At 38.3% G+C, this 12,506-nt stretch overlaps 1 pseudogene; it reads left to right on the forward strand.

The window, feature by feature from the left end:
- The first annotated feature begins 1,282 nt into the window (after window positions 1-1,282).
- On the forward strand, window positions 1,283-12,506 carry LOC124863758 (annotated as a pseudogene).

Consider the following 12,506-nt stretch of genomic DNA (forward strand, 5'->3'; position numbering starts at 1 on the left):
GTTGGCACAAATATCCAAACATACTCAATAAATACACTGATTTCTGCACATGCAAAAAAAGTCAAAGAAGCATCTTTGATTCTCATATCAGCTCTGACTCAAATACAAAATTGGCTTTTTAAATATTGTCTGTTATTGAATAACAAACTGTCTGTTTGATGCTCTGTAAATAACATAAAGTTATGTTATGTTCAAATGTTTTTTTGAGGGTTGAGGAGCTCAACATTATAACAGACTTTGTCACACCTTGGTCCCATTCTGGACTTTATGTTTTAAAAATTATGTAGAAAAAAGTTACCAAAACTGTTATCATCTTCAAAATTTTAAATGGAGAAGACCTTATTAAACAGTTGGCGCTGCTAGGATGTATCTTCCCTCAATTATGTTTTTTTTCATATTGATTACTGCATCACCAATTGACTATTGATGACCAGACCATATCTTAAGAAATGAGAACTGTTCAAGAAAACTTTTATCTATTCCTTACGTTACAACCACAAACATTACTGTAGTTTTTTTTTTTATGATTTTAGGTAAAACAACATAAAGCAGGACATTACTGAGGAATTAACTTAAAGTTGAATGAAAATCTGTTTACAGTTAAAAACCAGAAATGTTTGTCACACACATGTAGTCAGCCTACTTGAGTAAATATTATGTTGAACCAAATTCTGCTAAAATCACAGCAACGCAGTCAATAGAGGGGATTTGTGCACATCTCCCATGTCTTTCTACAGATTTTCAAATGAATTTAGATCTGGAATTTGACTGTGCCATTTAAACCAATATGGTTTAAACTCAACCATTCTACTGTAGCTCCAACTACATGTTTTCAAAAAGTTTTCTTTGACCACTGCTGTGCTTTTAGCCCCATCCATCTCCCCATCAACTCTGACCAGCTTGTCCCTGCTGAAGAAACCATCCCCCACCTCATGATGCTGCCACTACCATGTGTCACTGTAAGGATGGTGTGTTCAGGGTGATGTGCAGTTTCAGTTGTCTTCAAGTACAGTGTTTTGTATGTTATTTGATTTGTAATGTTATCCCATCAACTTGCCTGGAAGGAACTAATAAAGAAAATTACCCCATGAGCTAAATCTGTCACCAATAATCAGTATCCTTATTTGCATTAGTATCCAATTTTACTTTTTAGTTAACTACGTATGTAAGTAACTTACTAACTAACTAACTAACTACAATTTGAACAGTAACAGATTCTGTCATGGTTGCTCCTGTCTGAACACTATGTAACAGTGCCCTCTATTGGCTCATCTTTGTCATTACACACATCACAAACTAACCAGAGAAAGGCGGATGTCTTGGACGTGATCAGAGCCCGTAATTTTGGACGGACAGGCCCGAATCCGTCCAGTGTGTTCCTGCTTTCTGTCAGAACCAGTGGGGAGAAGGAACAGGTCGGGCCGGTACATTGACCCTGACCCTGCCAGTAAGTACCGAACATCTTTTTTATCGTTATCTTTGTCGGTAATCTTGTTCAAACTGGTTTCGGCCTGCTGGACTAACGCGGCTGTCAAAAACAAACGGTGTATATTTATCTTTTTCGCCGTAGTTTTCACCAGATATTGCTCATATTAGTAAAAACAACGAAAGTTCAAGGACTGTGTGTTGCAACTGCAGAAAGCTGCTTGATAAAAAGGATATTTTTAACAAAAATATAATAATTCTCAACCTCCTATTAGTGAAAAAACATATTGTATTGGGGCAATAAATAAGACACGACGCAGTCTCTGTTCCTTGTTTCACAATATGTAATAAAATAAAGCCTCACAAACATGGCAGCGCTTCATTGTGATGCTGAATCACGTCAGATGTCCCACATCAACATCTGTACACAAAAGAATGTGGTCAAATTTCTAACATTAAGATTACCTTAAAATATGGACATAAATAACAAATTATTATATATTTAATCATACTGCTGTGTCTTCTTTATGCAAAAAGTACTTAAATCAAGTAAAACGTTTAAATAAAAACAGATATTTCTGACTCGTAATAGAAAATCATCGCCCAATCAAGCATGCGCAGTAGCTTGAGACTGAAAAGGTCCAATCATATTTCGCCATTGCTGTAGCTTAGAAGGACCATAACGGATCAGTTCACTCGCTCATACAAATGTGCAACTTGTTTACTGCACGCATCTGTAAAATTATTCACCTGTTGTTGATGAAAGCTGTCTCTTAAAAATAAAATAATGGATACAGTATTCTTACATAAAAATTCCTTTTCTGACACATTTACTAAGTCTGTTTTAGCCCGTTGTTAAAGTCTACGTACAAAAAACATAATGAATTTGTGACTAATAATGTTTATAGTGGTTGGGCTTTAAAGATGGATGGATGAATGAATTGTTCTGTCTTTTTTTTTTTTTTTTTCCTTTACCCTCTTCATCATGGGTGCAATCTGCTTGTATTCCCAGGATTGCACATTGATCTCTACAGTAAAGACACATCAGACGCCCGAGTGTCACCATGCATTCTTCCACAACATATGCAGCCCTGCTCTGTCTGCTTGCTGGGGCAGCGACAGCCATTCAGACCCCTCAGACAGGTGAGAAAGGCCACCACCGGAACCAGATGGTGCTGTAAGGGTCAGCGGCAGGTGAATACAAGTGGGCGGAAAAAGACAGGAAGGTCGGGATGGCAGCAACTGTAACATACCCCTGTATTGTAAAAGAGTTACCACAGTATTAGAAATAAGCAGAAGAGACATTAAAATTTTTAAATCAATAAAGAACTTGGGGTTTTCACCATGCTTCTTGTTTAATTCATAAATTAATTTCAAATGATTGTTAATCCTTTTAAACATACTCCAATTTCATTAATGTTATTTGTAGTTTTAATTTGTCTTTCTAACACAAATTTCTGACATGCCAGCCCTGCAAATTAAATTTCAACGTAAAATAGCTTTGCTTTATGCAATGCTTTGCTATAAAGCAGCATCCAATGTCTATAAATTTAATTGATAGTGGAATTTATTAGTGGATGGTGCTATATATGGTGCATATGGATCCATTAATTTACACGTCTATACAGAAATAAATGATTGGAAAATAACAGTTTTAATGATCATGCACATTATCACGATACATGATGGTATAGATGCACAGAAAGTAATTTTGTAGCATAGTTGCAATCTCCTGTTTCTGTTAAATTTTTATGATTTTCTCTTTGAGATCTATAACAAGAAAAAGAACATTTAAAATATTTTTCAAGCCTTTTTTTATTATTATTCATATTAGATTCAGAGATTACATCATCCCTGAAAAACTCATTTGAAACGAATGTAAAATGATTACAGAGCTGATATTTAAAACTAGTTTTAGCATCAATATTTTGGCATATTAGGAAGTAGAGTGATGAGTGAGGTAACTTACAGAAATATTAGTGTCTGTGTGAATATTCTTGACAATGTAGATTGTTACTTAGTACTAGTACTGTTGCAGGTGCTGTAAGAAGATTTTTTGTTTAATTACTACTCAGACATTTGTGTGCATGCTCTACTACCTTTTTTAAATCAAAGAGCTCACCATTTTGTTAGAAAAATATAAAAGAATCAAGATAACTTGACCGAAACCAACTAAAATTGCACTACATTTAAGTTCACATAATTAAAAAATTTGCACCCAGATAATATGGCTGAAAGTTCAGTTATTCCTTTATGGATACCTTTGTGATTTGTGCCAGCTCTACAGATCCCTGCTACTGACTTTTTAATGTATTTATAAACCTGTTGTTTATAATCAAAAGTGTAAAAAACCTGTTCAAATTAACTGTTCAATAAAGTATTAATTTCATTTTTTGCTTGTCAATAAAAAATACTACTATGCTTCTATCTAGCCATATTTTCTAGCCCATTTGCCCTCTATTTGTAATGTGCAAGGACAGGTTTATTATAGGACACTTAAAGAACGTGAACCTATCATTTCCTTTTAGATAAAATTGTTAACTTCCAAAGAAGCATAATATGAGCTGTATAAAGGAATGTATGAAGTATTCCTACTGAGTTAATGTAAAGTTACTGTTCTCTCAGTGTTTCTGGAGAAGCAGCAGGCCACCTCGCTGATCTCCCGTCAGAAGAGAAATGCCGGACCGTCGACCTTGGAGCAGGCTTGCATGGAGAAGGTGTGCACCTATGAAGAAGCCAGGAAGTATTTCCAGGACTCATACCGCACGGTTAGCTTGCTTTTCATTTTCAAGTTCCTCTAAAACATCCTCATGTCTGATAACCAACAGATAAGACCTCCATGCACATTCTTCTTGCTTATCATGTGCATATTTTCTTCCAGGACATCTTCTGGTCTGTCTACATCGGTATGTTATATATTAAAAGAACCTCCCATTCAAGAATGCATTACCTCTTTTAACAGACTTGTTTTGTATTTAGATGGAGACCAGTGTGCTGAAAACCCCTGCATGAATGGAGCCATGTGTTCAGACAGTGTTGGAGGCTACGACTGCGTCTGCAAGTCAGGTTTCACAGGGGTCCACTGTGAAAAAGGTACAGGGCTGTTGCAGGCACCATGTAAATATTGCTGTCCCTTTAATACTTACACATTAGTGTGCACGCTCTGCTACTTTCTCTGTTTCATGAGGTAGATGAGACTCTTTGCACACTGGAAAAGCACAAAGGATGCTCACAGTTTTGTAAACCAGGGTACACGTCCTACCAGTGTTCCTGTGCCCGTGGGTGGAAGCTCAAAGAGAAGACCAAGTGTGAGCCTGCAGGTATGTTTATGTTGGCTTGAACAAAAGTCCAAATGACATTTTTTCTTATGTGTATTTTTTGCAAATTAGATGAAGTGAAGTTTCCTTCTTATTTACCATTGGTTACATTTATTTAAATAATTTAACTTCTCCTAAAATGTATTTTTAATAAATTCGTTGGCTGTAAAAGACCCTATCATTTCCGTTTGTATGGTAAAGAGAAAAGAAGAAATGGTAAATTCAATTCAATTCAATTCAATTCAAAAATACTTTATTAATCCCAAAGGGAAATTAAATGTTGTTATAGCTCATATTATGTAGGTTTCTTCAAAGAGCCGTTGTAGATGCTGATGGCTGTGAGCAGGAAGGATCTCCTGTAGTGTCCGTCTTACAGCAGATCTGAAGAAGCCTCTGACTGAAGACACTCTGTTGTTGTAGGACAGTCTCATGAAGAGGATGCTCAGGGTTCTCCATAATGTTCTTCATTTTATGAAGAATCTGTCTTTCCACAATGATCTCCAGTGGTTCCAGAGGAGTCCCCAGAACAGAACCAGCCTTTTTTATCAGCTTGTTGAACTTTTTTAAGTTCCTGGCTCTGATGCTGCTTCCCCAGCAGATGATGGTAGAAGAGATCACACTCTCCACAACAGACTTATAGAAGATATGCAGCATCTTGCTGCAAACACCAAAGGACCTAAGCTTCCTCAAAAAGTACAGTCTGCTCTGTCCCTTCTTGTAGATGGCTTCACATTTGCATCTCCACTCCAGTCTGTTGTTCAGGTGAACACCGAGGTATTTATACTCCTCCACCACCTCCACTTCTTCTCCCATGATAGAAATAGTTTTTGACTTATTCCTGTTTCTCTTAAAATCTACAATCATCTCCTTTGTTTTAGTCACGTTCAAAATGAGATGATTGTTTCCACACCATGCCACAAAGCGGTCCACCACCTTCCTGTACTCAGCTTCTTGTCCATCTCTGATCCACCCCACGACTGCAGAATCATCCGAGTATTTCTGCAGATGACAGGAGTCTGTCTTGTACTGGAAGTCTGAGGTGTACAGAGTGAAAAGGAATGGTGAGAGTACAGTCCCCTGTGGTGCTCCTGTGCTGCTGACTACCTGGTTAGACTCACAACCCTTCAGTCTCACAAACTGTGGTCTGTTTGTCAGGTAGTCTTTGATCCAGGAGATTGTTGAGGCCTCCACCTGAGTCTTCTGGAGTTTCTGACAAAACAAATCAGGTTGAATTGTGTTAAATGTTCTGGAGAAATCAAAGAACATGATCCTCACAGTGCTACTGGCTTTGTCCAGATGACAGTGGGTTTGTTGAAGCAGGTGTATGATGGCATCTTCAACTCCAACTCCACAGCGATAAACAAACTGAAGGGGATCCTGATGGTTTACTGTTTGCTTACTCAGGTGGGCCAACAGGAGTCTCTCTAGGACCTTCATGATGTGAGATGTCAGGGCAACAGGTCTATAGTCATTGAGGACTGATGGGTGAGTTTTCTTTGGTACCGGAACAAGACAGGAGGTCTTCCACAACACCGGAACCTTCTTCTGGGCCAGGCTAAGGTTGAAGAGGTGCTGCAGAATCCCACAGAGCTGCTCTGCGCAGGCCTTCAGGACTCTAGGGCTGACATGATCTGGACCTGCAGCCTTATTCCTATTCAGTCTCTCCAGTTGTCTCTTCACTTGACTTCTTGAGACACACAGGTGGAAGGGGGAAGCAAAGGAAGTATCAGCATCTTCTGATATGGTTGAAGGTAAACATGTAGAAGCAGAAGGGTCTAGGGCTGAGGTGGAAGATAAAACATTTGAGGTGTGACAGGAAAGATGTGGGTCAAAGGAGGATGGAATGTCTGTTTGGCTGTGAGAGGAGGATGCGAAGCTGGTTTCTGAACTGAACCTATTGAAGAATGTGTTCAGTTCATTGGCTCTGTCCAGACCTCCATCGGTCTGATCTTCTCTCTGCTTGAAGCCTGTGATCTTCTTCATCCCTGTCCACACATCTCTGATATTGTTTTGCTGGAGCCTGCTCTCCAGCTTCTTCTTGTACACCTCCTTGCTGTCTCTTATCTTGACTTTAAGTTGCTTCTGTAAACTCCTCAATAATTCTCTGTCTCTCTCTCTGAAGGCTCTTTTTTTCTTGTTAAGCAGGTCCTTCAGGTCACTGGTGATCCAAGGTTTGTTATTGGGGAAGCATCTCACGGTTCTGGTGGGGATGATGTTATCCACACAGAAGTTTATATAGTCGGTTACACACTCAGTCATGGCATTGATGTCCTCTCCATGTGGCTGGCACAGTGCGTCCCAGTCTGTAGCCTCAAAGCAACCTTGCAGAGCTTCTTCAGAAAAGTCAGAATTATAGCCATAAATTTACAAACACTGTCTAAGAAGACAGATAATTTAATTAACATTGTCTGGGATTAAATCAGATTAAACTTTTGAACTGTATCACTTGGGTCAAATGTTTCTCACTATAGTTTGCTGGAATTATGGCCCATTCCTTATAGAACTGGTCTAAATGGGTCAGGTTTTTAGACCCCTTCGTTTGCATGCACCTTTTAAGCTCTGCTTACATATTTTCTATGGGACTTAGTTTAGGGCTCTAAAATATTACCTTTGGTAATTTTGAAGATTTTTGCTCAAACTTTGTTTTCCTGGCTCATGTCTGGAACACTCATGCCTTAACATTTCAACATGATGCTCTTTCCTCATAATGCCATCTAATTTGTGAAGTGCACCTGTCAGTCCTGGAGCAAAACACTCACACATAACATGCTACCACTCCCGTAGAGTTGAAATGGTGTTCTCAGGCTTGCAAACCTACCCCCTTTACATCCAAAATAATGATGGTCATTATGTCCAAACACTTTAATTTCATCAGATCACAGGACAATTCTTTAAAGAGACTTGATTGATTGCATTTGCAAACTGCAATCTGGCTTTTTTACTTTGCTTTTGGAATAATAGCTTCTTCCTCTCTGATAGGCCTTCCAGTCCACGGTGGGACAAGAATCCTTTCACTGTAGATAAAGACACTTACTTACCTGCCTAAGCCAGCAACTTCACTAGGTCCTTTGCCTTTGTTTTGGGGTTAATTCACATATTTTGCTGTTTATAGTTGAGTATAATTTAAACCGATACATGTGGTACCTGTAGGCATCTGGACATTGTACCCAACAACCAAACCTATAGAGGTTCACATTTCTTTTCCCCATATCTTGGCTGATTTATTTGAATATTTCCACAATGTCAAAAAAGGAAACTGTGTTTGAGGTGTTTCTCTAAATTACATCTACAGGTATACCTTCATTTAACTCAGTTGTTGTGAAACAACCCAAAGCTTATAAAGCCTTGACTTATCTTTCCTCAAACAAATTTTCTCATTATTGTGGGATTTAGCAAATAGAAATAATTTATGTAATCCATACCGACGTAAATCTGGAAAATATTTGTCTATTTTAACATCAGACTGTGACAAAAAAGGTTATGTTACATTGTGTATGTAAAAAAATCTAGATTCAACTCTATGTAGCCTTTTGTTTGATTTTCCTTAACAAAAACTACATCTTATCAGAATTGTCTGTCCTTGTTAGTCAGAAACCCCTGTGGTCAGCTGAACAAACTGTCTCAGTGGAAGAACAGACAGTCAAGAATTGCTACCAGTAACTTTGAAGGACTTCCTTGTGCTTCAGCCGAGTGTCCTTGGCAGGTAAGGGGAGCCCAGTCCAATGAGCACCTTGCACATGTCTGTTTTGTGTTCCCATATCTCCATCCTTTTACCAGGCTCTCCTGAAGAGTCCAGAGTCTGAAGGCTACTGTAGTGGAGTAATTCTGAAGGAGAACCTGGTCTTGACTTCAGCCCAGTGTGCCATGAAATATACCTCCTTCCAGGTGGCAGTTGGTGAGTGTGGTGGACAAGAGTGTTGTATTGAATTCAAATTGTATGTATTTAATCAATTATTTACTCTCATATATTTGTCAATCAGTCATTTATTAATCTGATGTTTTTTCTTGACCTTCCTAAGAAAACTGATACAAAAAGACCAGCGCTGATTGATTTCATTAATGATGAATTTATTATTTATTTAAACTTGTCCATATTTATGTGGGTTTACTTTTTCTAAATGAGTATTAGACGAACTAACAACAAACATAAAAACAAACAAATGAACATGTCAAAAAGGGTCTGAAGTACTGAAGAAAGGTTCAGGAGAGTAATTATTTAATGGATGAAGCTACAGTGGTTAATCAGACTTCATCAGATATCACTCATAAAAACACGAATAAAATGATCTTTGCCTATCTGATTTTTTTTTTTTTAAATCTGAGCTAAGAGGAATGTTATATCTGTTCTTAACCAGTTCCAGATTAGCAGAGTAACACTGAATTTTCCCACCTCATGTCTGACTGGGAACAGCATCTCTTGCTTTCTGGATCTCAGGCTCTCAGCCAGAGGGCAGGAGAAAGGTCCAGCTCTTCATCTCTCTCTTTCTGTCTCTCTCTCTTACTGTTGTAAGATGTAACGAGCTTTTCAGATCCCAGCAGGGACTGTGACTCAGTATAAGAACAGAGGAAAAGAGAAGCTTACTTGCTGGGTTTAGCTATAGGATGTTTCCAGTGCATCTCTTTCAGGAGTTACAAAGAAACTCAAATTTCTTCTTACAAATCTGTGGATCAAAATTTCTCAAAAATGTCTGCAGGGAGACAAACAGGCAATATTAATGAAAACAGTCATGTTAGGCACAGTTAATCAGCCTGGACCATGCTATTTCAAAAGTCTCTTTCCAGATCGTTGTGCCATGTCCTAGATGTTCAACCAAAAAGTAGAGTTAGAACCTGAAGATGAATGAAATTTGAGAAAAGTGAAATAATGCAGATTGTATTGAAATATGAAGAAAACAGATAAAAATGAGATAATATATGAATTAATGCATGATGGTACACTAAGAGAATGAAAAAAATTGGGTTCATATAATTTGCTTTGTCTTAGCAACAAAATAAAAAATATACAAAAAAAAAAACAACATTTAGTTTATGTCTCAAAATTAATTTGATAAGTTTTAAAGGTAGTTTACAGGAGTTAGTGCCTTCTAGTGGCAAATCTCCAGACTGAACCCAGGTTTAAATCAGGAATTTGCAAATGGTTGGAAATTATAACAGCGTAAAATTATCAGTGAAAGATACTTGGTGTCTGTTGATAATATATTGCTCATTCTAATATATAAAACCACATATATTCTAATTTCAAAGTCACGTTGAACTTATGAAAACTGACTAATAATGTTGATCTGTAATATTTCGTTTCTGCCTGAAATTAAATTGAATTAGTATGACATAAAAAAGTTTACATTTTATTTATAAACATAATGATACCATGATTTCACTGAGGTATAATACATATACCTCAATAATGTCTCATAGCAATGTACTGTAAAATTATTGCTAATTTACTGTTAGGAAAGTACTATAATTTGTTTCATGGGTATGTTCAGTCTACTATCTGGCACGTTACTACAGTGATTGTGAAAAGTATTGATACCTCATGGCATTTTTTGCATTTCCTCATATTGTAACCCCAAACTTTAATGTATTTTATTTAGGTTTTCTGTGATTAAAAACTCCATCCATCCATTGTCTTTCGCTTATCCAAGATCAGGTCACGGGGATAACAGGTCTAGGGAGAAACCACCAAGGTCAGTCAGAATGGGTGGAGAGTGTCTGTGAACATCAAATTTAAAGTCTTCTTATCAATTGGATTTAGGTTTGCTCTTTGACTGGGCCGTTTCAACACCCGAATGTTTTTTTATCTAAACCCCTCCATTGCAGCTCTGGCTGTGTGTTTAGGGTCGTTGTTCTGCAGGAAGGTGAACCTTCATCCAAGTCTCAAATCTTTGCAGCCTCTAACTTATTTTCTTTCAGGATTACCTTGTATTTAGCTCCATTCATCTTTGCATCGTTCCTACCAGCTTCTCTGTCCCTGTTGAAGAAGAGTTTCCCCACACTATGATGATGCCACCACCATTTTTTCTCCTTGGGTATGATGTGTCTAGGGTGCAGTGTTTTGCATGTAGGCCAGAAAATTCAATGTCGGTGTCATCTAACCAGAGCAGCCTCTTCCACGCTTTCCGTATTCCTTACATTGCCACCAAAAATTTCAAAGGGGACAACTTATTTCAACATTAACTTTCTTTTTTGCCCCTTTTCCATACAGGGGTATGGCCACAGGGGTGGCTGGGGGTGGTACCTGGTGCCTTCAATGATTAATGCTCTCTTTGCCTGGTCTGTCAGTTAAGGTGGATGTATGTGTCTTGGTACTTTATGGATGTGCCACACTCTTTACATATTATGAATGACAACGAACAGTGCGAAGTGAGATGTTTAAAGCTTGGTATATTTGTTTTATACCCCAATTCTGCTTAAAAACCAATCAACTGACCGATCCAGCATGTTCCTTGGTCTTCACAATGCACTAATGTTTTCTACAACACCCTCTGAGATTTTAACAGAATAGCTGTTTGTACTGAGATTTTATTAATAAATTATGGCCAAGCGTACTAATTATGTGGCTTCTAAAGGCTGGATTTTATGTAAGGTATCAGAGTAAATGGGGCTCAAAAAATGCACAAACATGCATGCAAAGCAGTACAAACAACACACTTCTTTGTGTAACTTGGTCACACACAAATCTAATTAAATAACCTTTCATAACACTGAAGTTTGTAATACTTTCTCCAGACATTGTATGTGTCGTGAATCTGGGCACTGCTTTGTGCACCTCGAATTAACTAATCCTGTCATCTTTCCTTACCCGCGTCTCCTCAGGAAAGCGCAGCACAAACTATGAAGAGGGAGAGCAGATCCTGTATATAAAGCTAGTTCACCACCACCCTCGTTACATGAGAGACCTGAAAATGACCTTGCTGTGATCGAGCTTCGCGACCGCATAGTCTGTCTGCCAGAGAAAGACTTCGCTGAGAGCATCTTAATGTCTGGAGATTTCCCGGCTGTTGTCACCGGCTGGAAAGAACCCACACAGGTGTCCGGGTTCCAGGGGCCGCTCACTGTTAACCAATTGCAGTTCAGCACTCTGCCCAAGTGCAGGGAGACGTACTCCAAACTGATGATCATTAAAATGGGCTGCACCACTGCTCGGGCCAATGTCGACTGCAACATGGGCTCCGGCAGCCCCTTGCTTACTCTGTACAGAGATGTGTTGTTTCTCACAGGGGTGGTGAGCCAACCAGATGGGGCTGACTGCACCAAAGGGTACATCTTCCAAAAAGTGTTGCGCCACCTCACCTGGCTGCAGACACTCATGGATTCACGTTAGAATGGTGAAGTGAGGTAATAGATCAAGCTCGATTATAAATTTTGAATTATGCAGGTAAATATATACTAAAAAAGAGAATCTGTTGAATATCTTTCTTTCGTTTAAATTTAGTCGTCATAAGCTTCTGTGTGTGTGTTCTTTTTTTAAATATCCATGACAAAATAAACACTGGTTAATGTCTGATTTCTTCCCTGTCTGCACTTCACCTTTTATCCACAAGGTGGCTCTCTGTTAACGTCAATAGGAAGCTTTGTTCTTGCATGTGTCAAATACTCATTGGCAGTAAGACCTGTGAATTATTCAGCATGATTGTGATGTGAACATACCTTCCTATACTATTAAAGCTATGTTATGTCTGCAACAATGTAATAGTTAACATGCACCTTAAATGACTCCTGGTAATCATGGTTTCATGAATGTAATAAACCAGAAAACCCAAA

This window comes from Girardinichthys multiradiatus, chromosome Y, assembly GCF_021462225.1.
Source record: "Girardinichthys multiradiatus isolate DD_20200921_A chromosome Y, DD_fGirMul_XY1, whole genome shotgun sequence".
In the NCBI taxonomy this organism is placed as follows: Eukaryota; Metazoa; Chordata; class Actinopteri; order Cyprinodontiformes; family Goodeidae; genus Girardinichthys; species Girardinichthys multiradiatus.